The 15,000-nt window shown below is 32.4% G+C and overlaps 1 long non-coding RNA gene and 1 other non-coding gene across 2 annotated transcripts in view; one reads left to right on the plus strand and one right to left on the minus strand.

The window, feature by feature from the left end:
- Nucleotides 1–15,000, plus strand: part of LOC141030226 (uncharacterized) — a 25,230-nt gene that overhangs the window by 4,500 nt on the left and 5,730 nt on the right. The gene's annotated exons all lie outside the window — the stretch shown is intronic.
- Nucleotides 10,339–10,418, minus strand: TRNAL-UAG (transfer RNA leucine (anticodon UAG)). Its single transcript has one exon. It is a non-coding gene; the product is annotated as a tRNA-Leu (tRNA).

Below are 15,000 nucleotides of genomic sequence, written 5' to 3' on the forward strand. Positions count from 1 at the left end.
ACTACATTCTCCATAGGTCCCTCTTAGATCTTCTTTCTCCAATCTTGGATTAGGGAAGAAGGAGATATTCGCGACTACTGGCGATTTCATTATGGGGCAGCTCATGATCTTCATATCGATCTATTATCCACCTCTGTATCTATTCTTTCTTAGCTAAACAGGTGGAAGATCTATCCAATTTGGTTATATTATATCATGGACTCGAAAAACGGATCTGAATTTGACTGAAATGCACGATCTTCACAGGTATCACTTTTCACGATACCTAAAAGGTGGAATAGCGATTTTCGAACCATTTCCTATAAGAGAATGGTTTCCATTACTTTGAGAAATGGATTCTTATATCAAACTATAGCTATTGCATTAAAGAAGAAAAGAAACTAATAGAAGTCGAAGACGCGGAATGATAGTGAATAGAGAGAAAGATTCTTCTGATTTTCTTGTTTCTATCTACTAGACGCCGTAGAGAATTGAGAATTTTCATGTCTTTCAATTCTCGTACTCGTAATTGGAAAGTTATGGAAGGAGACCCATCATTTTGCAATGAAAACAACATATAAAACTCTGGACAATTTCGAAATCAGGCCAAGCGTCTTAATACATATGCAAAAAAATGCATTATTGGCCCACCATTGATTAGAAGATTTAGCTTGTATGAATCGCTATTGGTTTGATACGAATAATGACAATCGTTTCAGTATGTTAAGGATACAGATGTATCCACAATTCATTTAGAGTTACTTAATAGTCTATTTCTTATACCATATCTCTATCCCGTGAAATTCTCGAGCCAAAAGATGGATGCATATGCTGTGTTTCATTTTGCTAAATGATATCAATTAAATGGTGTATCAATTCCATAAATTGCATATAGCAATAAATAAATCAGCAAAATTCTTTCTAATATTTTAGATAGAAGAAATGTTTCTTCTATCTAAAATATTAGAAAGAATGTACCCTTCTATCCAAATCCAATTTGCATCGATAAAATAAATCCAAATTCCAGTAGTAGATGAATAATTGCAAATTTGTGTGTGTACGAGATTAGAATAACTTCAAAATAACTGACATAATTTTGTATTTTTCCTGATCAGAAAAATACATGAAAAAGAAAGGAGGTAGAAAAATTTTTGGATTTATGGTTAAAGAAGAAAAAGAAGAAAACAGGGGTTCTGTTGAATTTCAAGTATTCAGTTTCACCAATAAGATACGGAGACTTGCTTCACATTTGGAATTACACAAAAAAGATTTTTCATCGGAAAGAGGTCTACGAAGACTTTTGGGAAAACGTCGACGTTTGCTGGCTTATTTGGCAAAGAAAAATAGAGTACGTTATAAGAAATTAATCGGTCAGTTGAATATTCGGGAGCAGTAATTTAATCGTTCAAATTTTTTTCTTGTTTTATTATTTTTTTAGTAGTCTTATAGTAGTCTTAGATTTTTCATTTTGATGAGCCTCGCTTTGAGGAATTCATGGAATAATCCATTTTCATGGAATAATGAATTAAGGAAGAAAGGATATGAGTCTACCGCTTACAAGAAAAGATCTCATGATAGTCAATATGGGCCCTCAACACCCATCAATGCATGGTGTTCTTCGACTGATCGTTACTCTCGATGGTGAGGATGTTATTGATTGTGAACCCATATTAGGCTATTTACACAGAGGAATGGAAAAAATCGCGGAAAACCGAACTATTATACAATACTTACCTTATGTAACAAGGTGGGATTATTTAGCTACTATGTTTACAGAAGCAATAACAGTAAATGCACCAGAATTCTTGGAGAATATTCAAATACCACAAAGAGCCAGCTATATTAGGGTAATTATGTTAGAATTAAGCCGGATAGCTTCTCACTTGCTATGGCTTGGACCTTTTATGGCGGATCTCGGCGCACAGACTCCTTTTTTCTATATTTTTAGAGAGAGAGAATTAATATATGATCTATTTGAAGCTGCTACAGGTATGCGAATGATGCACAATTACTTTCGCATCGGAGGAGTAGCCGCCGATCTACCTTATGGATGGATCGATAAATGTTTAGATTTCTGTGATTATTTTTTACGCGGAGTTGTTGAATATCAACAACTTATTACACAGAATCCAATTTTTTTAGAGCGAGTTGAAGGAGTAGGTTTTATTAGCGGAGAAGAAGCAGTAAATTGGGGCTTATCGGGACCGATGTTACGAGCTTCTGGAATACAATGGGATCTTCGTAAAGTAGATCCTTATGAGTCTTACAACCAATTTGATTGGAAAGTCCAATGGCAAAAAGAAGGGGATTCGTTAGCTCGCTATTTAGTACGAATTGGTGAAATGAGGGAATCCATCAAAATAATTCAACAAGCTGTAGAAAAAATTCCTGGAGGACCTTATGAGAATTTAGAAGTCCGACGCTTTAAGAAAGAAAAGAATTCTGAATGGAATGATTTTGAGTATAAATTTCTTGGTAAAAAACCTTCGCCCAATTTTGAATTGTCAAGACAAGAGCTTTATGTAAGAGTAGAAGCCCCAAAAGGTGAATTAGGGATTTATCTAGTAGGAGATGATAGCCTTTTCCCCTGGAGATGGAAAATCCGTCCACCCGGGTTTATTAATTTGCAAATTCTTCCTCAGCTAGTTAAAAAAATGAAATTGGCTGATATCATGACGATATTAGGTAGTATAGATATCATTATGGGGGAAGTTGATCGTTGAAATGATAATAGATAGGGTAGAGGTAGAAACTATCAATTCTTTTTCGAAATTGGAATTATTAAAAGAAGTCTATGGACTGATATCGATTCTACCCATTTTGACCCTCCTTTTGGGAATAACAATAGAGGTACTCGTAATTGTGTGGTTAGAAAGAGAAATATCTGCGTCGATACAACAACGTATTGGTCCTGAATATGCTGGCCCCCTGGGCCTGCTTCAAGCTATAGCAGATGGGACTAAGCTACTTTTAAAAGAAGATATTCTGCCATCCCGAGGAGATATTTCTTTATTTAGCATTGGACCCTCTATAGCAGTCATATCAGTTTTATTAAGTTTTTTAGTTATCCCTTTGGGATATCATTTTGTTTTAGCCGATCTTAGTATTGGTGTTTTTTTATGGATTGCCATTTCAAGTATAGCTCCTATTGGTCTTCTTATGGCAGGATATAGCTCAAATAATAAATATTCTTTTTCAGGCGGTCTACGAGCTGCTGCTCAATCCATTAGTTATGAAATACCATTAACTTTTTGTGTGCTAGCAATATCTCTACGTGTGATTCGTTAAAATAGATCTTTTTCCTATAAAATCCATTAACTATTTATATTCCTTTTCTTATTTAGTATTTGGGTTGGTAAGTTAAACTAGATAGCTATATGAGTGAAACAAAACAGCTTAAAAATTTGTAGTAAAAAGAAAAAATCTCATTTCCTACGTACAAGAAAAAAGTGGAAGTAAACATAAGCAGTGTAAACTCTTTATCCCAAGGTTGATATTTTTTAATTAGTCATCATATCTTGAAGCGGCCAAGAATAAAGGATTCACGATATGGAATTCCATTACTAGAATACTCCTAGTTATTACTATAACTTAATAATCCATAAGAAGAATCCACCAAAAGTTAGTGAAGGGTTAGGAACACTAAAGTACATAAAGGATTAGTAATGGAAAATCTAAAACATTAGAGATTTTTGCCCATAAAAGGAATCATAATAAGGACTTGCAATTTGTAGAAATTATCAAGTAGTACTTTCTTCGGATTCCGATCCAGAGTATGTTCCCATTCACTTGTTAAGGAAATGGCTATCAAGAACGAATTAACCCTTTATCCATTTTTTCTTTTTGAATACCCCCTCCCTGGGGAAAGAAGAATAGTAAAAAAGATATGGAGTGCACTAGAAAAAATTTTCATTATTTCCTTCCTCTATCCATATTCATGCAGAATTGCTCATGAACTAATACCCAACTCTTTCCATTTATTAATTGAATTCCTATAACAAGTAACAAGTGTTTTATTCCAAGATTAAGTTATTACTGAACAAAGAAAAATTTTCATTATATTATAAAGGATGAGATCAATTCGGAAGCGCTTTTTCTTATTCTAGCAGACGGAATTCCTTTGGTCTAATTTAGGACTTTCAAATCTATTTATTTTATTTTATCTAATTCTATCTACGCCCCAGGGGCTAGGAACAAAACAGTCCTTTCTTTTTTCTGATCATAGAGAAGCCGTATGAAGCTAAGGTTTCATGTACGGTTTTGAAATAGCGGTGGGAACTGTGATGTTATCATCGACTATGATTATCTAACAGTTCAAGTACAGTTGATATAGTTGAAGCACAGTCAAAATACGGTTTTTTTGGATGGAATATTTGGCGTCAGCCTATAGGTTTTCTGGTTTTTTTAATTTCTTCTTTGGCAGAATGTGAAAGATTACCCTTTGATTTACCAGAAGCGGAGGAAGAATTAGTAGCAGGTTACCAAACTGAATATTCCGGTATCAAATATGGTTTATTTTATCTTGTTTCTTACCTAAATTTATTAGTTTCTTCTTTATTTGTAACAGTTCTCTACTTGGGCGGGTGGAATTTCTCTATTCCCTATATATCCTTTTTTGATTTTTTCCAAATGAATAAAGCAGTTGGAATTTTGGAAATGACAATGGGTATATTTATTACATTAACTAAAGCTTATTTATTTCTCTTCATTTCTATCACAATAAGATGGACTTTACCGAGGATGAGAATGGATCAGTTATTAAATCTTGGATGGAAATTTCTTTTACCTATTTCCCTGGGCAATCTCTTATTAACAACCTCTTCTCAACTTGTTTCACTATAAATAAGATAATACAATAATAGTAAGAATATTTTCAACACAAAAGCTCTCTCAAACAAGAGAAAGAAACATATCTTTTTCATAGATATTTAGAATGAATATGTTCCCTATGGTAACTGGGTTCATGAGTTATGGTCAACAAACAATACGTGCTACAAGGTACATAGGTCAAAGTTTCATAACTACCTTATCCCACACAAATCGTTTACCTATAACGATTCACTACCCTTATGAAAAATCAATTACACCAGAGCGTTTCCGAGGGCGAATCCACTTTGAATTTGATAAATGTATTGCTTGTGAAGTATGTGTTCGCGTATGTCCGATAGATTTACCCGTTGTGGATTGGAGATTTGAAAAGGATATTAAAAGAAAACAATTGCTTAATTATAGTATTGATTTCGGAGTTTGTATATTTTGTGGCAATTGTGTTGAGTACTGTCCAACAAGCTGTTTATCAATGACTGAAGAATATGAACTTTCTACCTATGATCGTCATGAATTGAATTACAATCAAATTGCTTTAAGTCGGTTACCAATCTCCATAATGGGAGATTACACAATTCAAACAATTAGGAATTCGTCTGAAAGTAAAATAAACAAAGAAAAATCTTCGAATTCAAGAACGATTACTGATTACTAAACTTTGATTTTGTCTTTTTGTTATAAAAATCTAATAATTCTTTATTAAACTTTAAAATTAAACTATAAAGAAAAACTACTGCTTATTGGAAATTATTTCTTATTTTAAATCAGACTAGATTTTCGTGATATAATATAATTTATAACTATACAGTTTATACACAAAAAAATACCCAAATCCTTTTTTCCTTCCTTGAATCCTTTAGTTTTAGTCAGTTCATGAAAAATTTTATACTATTAATTTCTTTTTATCCATAATGGATTTACCTGGACCAATACATGAGATTCTTATGCTATTTGGGGGATTTGTTCTTCTACTAGGGGGTCTAGGAGTAGTATTACTTACCAACCCCATTTATTCTGCCTTTTCGCTGGGATTAGTTCTTGTTTGTATATCCTTATTCTATTTTTTATTAAATTCCTACTTTGTAGCTGTCGCACAACTTCTTATTTATGTGGGAGCCATAAATGTCTTGATCATATTCGCTGTAATGTTCGTAAATGGCTCAGAATGGTCTAAAGATAAGAATTATTGGACTATTGGAGATGGGTTCACTTCACTCGTTTGTATAACTATTGTTTTTTCGCTAATGACTACTATCCCAGATACGTCGTGGTATGGAATTCTTTGGACTACAAGATCAAACCAAATAGTAGAACAGGGTCTCATAAATAATGTTCAACAAATTGGAATTCATTTAGCAACCGATTTTTATCTTCCGTTTGAACTCATTTCCATAATTCTTCTAGTTTCTTTAATAGGTGCAATTACTATGGCTCGGCAATAAGAAAACTTAGAAAAAGTACAAATTATAAGAATTGCAAATCTAAAATAAATAACTAAAGAATCACAATTTTGATTTAGTAAAATCCATCTACTGCCAACAAATACCTCCTTTATTTTCTCTTTTGTTGTGTAATTGTTCTATTGTAATTAATTGAATCGGTTCAATTCTTGCCCTCATATTGAAATGAATCGAGATTGATAAGGAGTTAGTTAATGATGTTTGAGCATGTACTTTTTTTGAGTGTCTATTTATTTTCGATTGGTATCTATGGATTGATCACAAGCCGAAACATGGTTAGAGCTCTAATATGTCTTGAACTTATACTGAATTCAATTAATCTAAATCTCGTAACATTTTCTGATCTATTTGATAGTCGCCAATTAAAAGGAGATATTTTCGCAATTTTTGTTATAGCCCTTGCGGCTGCTGAAGCCGCTATTGGACTATCCATTCTTTCTTCCATCCATCGTAATAGGAAATCCACTCGTATCAATCAATCTAATTTATTGAATAATTAGAATTTTGAATAATTAGACATAGAATCCTCTAAACAAAGGCGCACATATTAAAATAAATAGAAATCAATACTATTTTCTTAGTATTATTTGAGAATATCCATTTTTTTTAGTAGATTATTGCTTTTTTTAGTAGATTATTGCATAGTATTCTTTTTCACTTAAATGAATTTTTGTATTTGTAATTCATTGATATTGCAATTTGAATATTGCAATAATTTATATTGAAAAGACGATAGCCAATTTATTGGCTAATTCGAATTCGTCTGTACAATTCGTAAAATTCTTTCTTATTTCTTATTGTTGAAATCCAAAATTAAAGTCTCTTGGCTCTCTTCACGCTTTCTCACAAACAGATTAAAAAATAGATTTTTATTTTTGAAGTTTGGATAAACCATTGCTTCGTCTGGTGTCTACAATACATATGACTCATTATAGTACTAATTTCATTTTTACCAGATCGAAAAATTTTATGTTGAAAAGAAAAATTTATAGATCCAATGTCACATTCCGTAAAAATTTACGATACATGTATAGGATGCACTCAATGTGTACGAGCTTGTCCAACAGATGTATTAGAAATGATACCCTGGGATGGATGTAAAGCCAAGCAAATTGCTTCCGCGCCGAGAACCGAAGATTGTGTGGGTTGTAAGAGATGTGAATCTGCCTGCCCGACAGATTTTTTAAGTGTCCGCGTTTATTTAGGGCCTGAAACAACACGTAGCATGGCTCTATCTTATTGATACGTTACAAAAAACTTCACTCGAATCGTCTGATTCCTCTTTACCGAAGAAGCCTGTGCTCGAAATAATCGAGCACGGGCTTTTCTGGTCAAAACGTATCTTGTCTTTATCACTTTATCATGAGTTATTTTCCTTGGTTAACAATACTTGTTGTTTTGCCGATATTTGCAGGTTCATTAATTTTCTTTTTACCTCATAAGGGAAACAAAGTCGTTAGGTGGTATACTATATCTATTTGTTTATTAGAATTCCTTCTAATGACTTATGCGTTCTGTTATCATTTCCAACTGGAGGATCCCTTAATCCAATTAAAGGAGGATTATAAATGGATAGATGTCTTCGATTTCCACTGGAGATTGGGAATCGATGGACTTTCATTAGGATCTATTTTATTGACAGGATTTATCACTACTTTAGCTACTTTAGCAGCTTGGCCAATTACACGGAATTCGCGATTATTCTATTTCCTGATGCTCGCAATGTATAGTGGTCAAATAGGATTATTTTCTTCGCGAGACCTTTTACTTTTTTTTATCATGTGGGAGTTAGAATTAATTCCTGTTTACTTACTTTTATCCATGTGGGGGGGGAAGAGGCGTCTATATTCAGCTACAAAGTTTATTTTGTATACTGCAGGCGGTTCCATTTTTTTCTTAATCGGAGTTCTGGGTATGGGCTTATATGGTTCCAACGAACCAGGATTAGATTTGGAAAGATTAATTAATCAATCATACCCTGCAACCTTGGAAATACTTTTATATTTTGGCTTCCTTATTGCTTATGCTGTCAAATTGCCGATTATACCCCTACATACGTGGTTACCAGATACCCATGGGGAAGCACATTATAGTACATGTATGCTTTTAGCGGGAATATTATTAAAGATGGGAGCATATGGATTGATTCGGATCAACATGGAATTGTTACCTCATGCTCATTATCTATTTTCGCCCTGGTTAGTAATAATAGGAGCGATCCAAATAATCTATGCAGCTTCAACTTCTCTTGGTCAACGAAATTTCAAAAAAAGAATAGCTTATTCCTCTGTATCTCACATGGGTTTCATAATTATAGGAATTGGTTCCATAACCAACATTGGACTCAATGGAGCTATTTTACAAATATTATCCCATGGATTTATTGTGTGCTACACTTTTTTTCTTGGCAGGAACCGCTTCTGATAGAATGCGTCTTGTTTATCTCGAAGAACTGGGGGGAATATCCATCCCAATGCCTAAAATTTTTACCATGTTTAGTAGCTTTTCAATGGCTTCTCTTGCCTTACCAGGAATGAGTGGTTTTGTCGCAGAATTAGTAGTATTTTTTGGACTAATTACTAGTCCAAAATTTCTGTTAATGCCAAAAACACTAATTACTTTTGTAATGGCAATTGGAATGATATTAACTCCTATTTATTTATTATCTATGTTACGCCAGATGTTCTATGGATACAAGCTATTTAATGTTCCAAACGCAAATTTTGTGGATTCTGGACCACGAGAACTCTTTATTTTAATCTGTATCTTTTTACCAGTAATAGGAATTGGTATTTATCCAGATTTTGTTCTCTCCCTATCCGTTGACAGGGTAGAGGCTCTCTTATCCAATTATTATCCTAAATAGGTTTGCTTTTTTTTACTCGTCTGCTCTATTAATGCAGAAATAAGTAAAAAAGTATAATTAGATCTATCTCGAATTTTTGAGAACCCTTTGAGAAGGCGTTCAAGGGGTTCTCAAATAAAACATAAAAGTAAAAACCTTCATTTCATGAAGGTTTTATTTTATGTAATCATTTAGGTGTTAATGTAAACGAACCATAACTATGTAAGCCTATTCCTAATAGATTTATACCAAAATAACAAATCCAAATTATAAGAAATCCTATCGAAGCTATAAGTGCAGAATTCGTACCCTTCCAATTTGTATTTGTTCTACTATGTAAATAAATTGCGAATATGGTCCAAGTAATAAATGCCCAAGTTTCCTTAGGATCCCAATTCCAATAGGATCCCCAGGCCTCATTAGCCCATACTGCTCCACAAAGAATACCTACGGTTAAAAGGGTAAATCCTAGGCTAATGACACGATAACTCCAAGAATCCAAACGCTCCGTTAATTGATATTTGTAATAATTTGGAAATGAAGGGACAGAGGTTCTTTTTAAAGCACTTCTTTTTGCATAAAAATATTTAATATCACTAAAGAAAAATGTTTTATTTAAAACATTTTTTTTCTTTTTAGAAAAGAAATGGAAATTATTTCGAAATCTAATGATTAGAATAGCGGCAGATAATAAGGATCCGCACAAAAGAGTTGCATAGCTTAATAACATCATACTGACATGCATCATTAACCACTGAGATTGTAGAGCAGGTACTAGTATCGTGGATTGATGCATTTCAGTTAAAAGACCCGATGTGGCAAAGCCTTGCGTTAAAATAGTACTTGGCGTAGTTATTGTGCTTAAATCATTTTTAGAGTTCTGTATTTTAGGAATGGTATGAAGAATATACAGGGCCCATGAAAGGAAGATCAATGACTCATATAAATTACTTAATGGAAAATGTCCCGAGGAAGCCCAACGAGAAACTAAGAATCCTGTTATAGAGAAAAAAGTAACTATCATTCCTTTTTCTGACGAATCACGTAATCCTCCAAGTTCACGAACTAATAAGGTTATAAAATGAATCGTAATCACAATTGAAATCGTTGAGAAAGAGATATGAGTTAGTATATGTTCTAAAGTTGCAAATAGCATAAGGGGAAGGTCCCATTACAAAATTGTAAATTTCGAATTGATTTCTAATCTATTGTATTCTTTTTCAAGAATGCCGCCACTCGGATTCGAACCGAGATGCTTGAGCACTGCTTCCTAAGAGCAGCGTGTCTACCAATTTCACCATGGCGGCTAACTTCAAATAATAGGTAACTTAAAAGAATAATAGCTATTATCTTGGGAATCGTCGATATTGGGAAAGTCCATAAAATTTAGGAACATTAGAGTTTTCATTAAAATAGACTTCGTTTGGTAGTATCGTTTCCATTTTTTTTTTACAATAAACTCTTGCTTTGCCCAATAGAAACACAAACACTGCTTGAAAGAGTTGGAATTTCTTTTTTCTAACTTGCAATTGTAGAACTAATTTTTTCTAATTAATTTCTCGTTTACATTTTGAAAATTCTTTCAATACAATGAAAAAAATCCAAAAGGGTTTCTATTTAATGATGAAATTAAAATGGATAAATGGAAAAGGCTTTTTGGATTTTTTAAAAATTTCTAGAATGAAAGTCTTTATGCTCTTATTAATAAGATTTACTAACCTTATGATTTTGGAGAAGATAGGTGGAAGTTGTAAGTCCTATTGTAAGAATACTCCACTTTTCATAATTTTCATAATAGAATATGAGGATTCTATTATGAAAATTATGAAAAGTTCATTGATAGGAAAAGAATACTTAGCACACAGTATACCAAACAAAACTTTTTTTTCTTGTATATATAAGATAAGAGGGGTTTTTTGTTCTAAGAATATTGTACCGAGTAATTCGACACATAAAAGTACATTCAAAGAAGAATCAAAATTATTAAATAATTGGAATTCTTTTTTGATAAGTCAATTCATATTATTCCAAAATCTTATTATTTGTTTGTTGCCCAGAAAAACCCTTTGGTTTTGGATGCTCATTACCGCTCGAAAATGATCTTGATTTTACTAAAGAATAAGATTGTACTATGGAAAAATAAGTCTTTTTCTTCCAAATATTTTTACGAATACGCTTTTTTGACATTGAAGTACGTTTTTTTGGAACTGCCATTCAAAAAGGAAATTACTTTTTTCTAGTTGTATGTGAAAGACATCTATTGCTGCAAATCAATCCTTCTTTCTTCTTTTTATTAGTATTTATACTTAGATACTGAAAGATACTTAAATTTTGAATTATTTTTTACTTCATTTTGTCTAATGCGGATAAGACAACAAGAATTTTTTAACATTTTTTCTTTATATATTTTATACTTGTTTTTTAATAATATAGAATATATAGAAAGGTTTCTCATTTAAATCTATTTATATCTATTTATATATCAAGTATACTCCATATATAGATATATGGTATGGAAGCCTATCCCCCATATAAGATAAGACGGGGGGATAAAAAGAAGGGAAAATGAAAATAGTTAATTAAGTTCAGAATGGTATTCCATAAAGGAAAGGAATTCCAATCAAAACAAAAAATACTGAGTCTCTTAAACAAGACATTCTAAAACTTAGGTAATTTATAGTCATTAGGATTTTAGTTCTATATGAAGTAAGGACTATTCGATAATTTCTTATAAACATAGGTTTTCATTGGAATTCACTCAATCAGTTAATTATGGAACAAGAGAGCTGTTTCATCTTTGTTTTAAAGAAATATAAAAATGAATTATGAATAGAAAGTAAAATGATTCCACTTTTTTTTTTTATTTTTATAAATATCTTTATTTAGTTAATAAAATAACTAGGTAACGAAGTTATTTTATTAACTTTTTTAATTTAACCAACTAAACCCATTCTTAATTTTTAATTATTTCAATGAGATAAATTTTGGAAAAATTAAGAATTTCAGTATTTTTTCTTATTCTTTTTATTTATTCTTTCAGAAAGAGATAAGAATTGGTTTGGTGAATCGGAAACAATTTTATAGAAAAATTGAAGTAAAAATTGAAGTAAAAATTGCAATTTCTTTTCTTATGGAACATACATATCAATATGCATGGGTAATCCCTCTTCTCCCACTTCCAGTTATTATGTCAATGGGATTTGGCCTTATTCTTATTCCTACAGCAACAAAAAATCTTCGTCGCATATGGGCTTTTCCTAGTGTTTTACTCTTAAGTATAGCTATGGTATTCTCAGTTCAACTGTCTATTCAACAAATAAATGGAAGTTCGATCTATCAATATCTATGGTCTTGGACCGTCAATAATGATTTTTCTTTAGAATTTGGATACTTGATTGACCCACTTACTTCTATTATGTTAATGCTAATTACTACTGTAGGAATCCTGGTTCTTATTTATAGTGATGGTTATATGTCTCACGATGAAGGATATTTGAGATTTTTTGTTTATATAAGTTTTTTCAATACTTCCATGTTGGGATTGGTTACTAGCTCCAATTTGATACAAATTTATTTTTTTTGGGAACTCGTGGGAATGTGTTCTTATTTATTGATAGGCTTTTGGTTTACACGACCAATCGCAGCGAGTGCTTGTCAAAAAGCTTTTGTAACTAATCGTGTAGGGGATTTTGGTCTATTATTAGGAATTTTAGGTTTTTTTTGGATAACAGGTAGTTTAGAGTTTAGGGATTTGTTCAAAATAGCTAATAACTGGATTCCTAATAATGGAATTAACTCTTTACTTACTACTTTGTGTGCTTTTTTATTATTCCTTGGTGCAGTTGCGAAATCCGCACAATTCCCTCTTCACGTATGGTTACCCGATGCTATGGAAGGGCCCACTCCTATTTCGGCTCTTATACACGCAGCAACTATGGTTGCTGCGGGAATTTTTCTTCTAGCTCGACTTCTTCCTCTTTTCATATCTTTACCTTTGATAATGAGTTTTATTTCTTTAGTAGGTACAATAACACTATTCTTAGGAGCTACTTTAGCTCTTGCTCAGAGAGATATTAAAAGAAGCTTAGCCTATTCTACAATGTCTCAATTGGGTTATATGATGTTAGCTCTAGGTATAGGTTCTTATCAAGCTGCTTTATTCCATTTGATCACTCATGCTTATTCAAAAGCTTTATTGTTCTTGGGATCCGGATCCGTTATTCATTCAATGGAACCTCTTGTTGGATATTCACCAGATAAAAGTCAAAATATGGTTCTTATGGGCGGTTTAAGAAAATACATTCCAATCACAAGAACTACTTTTTTATGGGGTACACTTTCTCTTTGTGGTATTCCACCTCTTGCTTGTTTCTGGTCCAAAGATGAAATCCTTAGTAATAGTTGGTTGTATTCGCCCTTTTTTGGAATAATAGCCTCCTTTACTGCAGGATTAACTGCCTTTTATATGTTTCGGATATATTTACTTACATTTGATGGGTATTTGCGTGTTCATTTTCAAAATTACAGTAGCACTAAAGAGAGTTCCTTGTATTCAATATCCTTATGGGGAAAAAGGATACCCAAAGGAGTGAATAGGGATTTCGTTTTATCAACAACGAAGAGTGGAGTTTCTTTTTTTTCACAAAATATACCAAAAATTCAAGGTAATACAAGAAATAGGATAGGATCCTTTACTACGTCTTTTGGGGCTAAAAACACTTTTGCCTATCCGCATGAAACGGGAAATACTATGTTATTTCCTCTTCTTATATTACTACTTTTCACTTTGTTCATTGGATTCATAGGAATCTCTTTTGATAATGGAGGAATTGGTAATGGAATAGCAGAGTTAACCATATTATCAAAGTGGTTAACTCCCTCAATAAACTTTACCCAGGAAAGTTCTAATTCTTTTGTAAATTCATATGAATTTATTACTAATGCAATTTCTTCTGTAAGTCTAGCTATCTTTGGTTTATTCATAGCATATATCTTCTATGGATCCGCTTATTCTTTTTTTCAGAATTTGGATTTAATAAACTCTTTTTACAAAGGAAATCCTAAAAAAGAATTTTTAGATCAAGTAAAAAAAAATATATACAGTTGGTCATATAATCGTGGTTATATAGATATTTTCTATACTAGGGTCTTTACCCTCGGTATAAGAGGGTTAACCGAACTCACGGAGTTTTTTGATAAGGGTGTTATTGATGGAATTACCAATGGAGTGGGTCTTGCTAGTTTTTGTATAGGAGAGGAAATTAAATATGTAGGGGGAGGTCGAATCTCGTCTTATTTATTCTTTTTTTTATGTTATGTATCTGTGTTTTTATTCTTTTTTCTTTCTTAAGTTAAGGAATTTACAACTCCCTTTCTACAATCTCTCTATATCCTTGTTACATAAGGTAAGTATTGTATAATAGTTCGGTTTTCCGCGATTTTTTCCATTCCTCTGTGTAAATAGCCTAATATGGGTTCACAATCAATAACATCCTCACCATCGAGAGTAACGATCAGTCGAAGAACACCATGCATTGATGGGTGTTGAGGGCCCATATTGACTATCATGAGATCTTTTCTTGTAAGCGGTAGACTCATATCCTTTCTTCCTTAATTCATTATTCCATGAAAATGGATTATTCCATGAATTCCTCAAAGCGAGGCTCATCAAAATGAAAAATCTAAGACTACTATAAGACTACTAAAAAAATAATAAAACAAGAAAAAAATTTGAACGATTAAATTACTGCTCCCGAATATTCAACTGACCGATTAATTTCTTATAACGTACTCTATTTTTCTTTGCCAAATAAGCCAGCAAACGTCGACGTTTTCCCAAAAGTCTTCGTAGACCTCTTTCCGATGAAAAATCTTTTTTGTGTAATTCCA

This window comes from Aegilops tauschii, unplaced genomic scaffold (genome assembly GCF_002575655.3).
Source record: "Aegilops tauschii subsp. strangulata cultivar AL8/78 unplaced genomic scaffold, Aet v6.0 ptg000414l_obj, whole genome shotgun sequence".
Lineage (NCBI taxonomy): Eukaryota > Viridiplantae > Streptophyta > Magnoliopsida > Poales > Poaceae > Aegilops > Aegilops tauschii.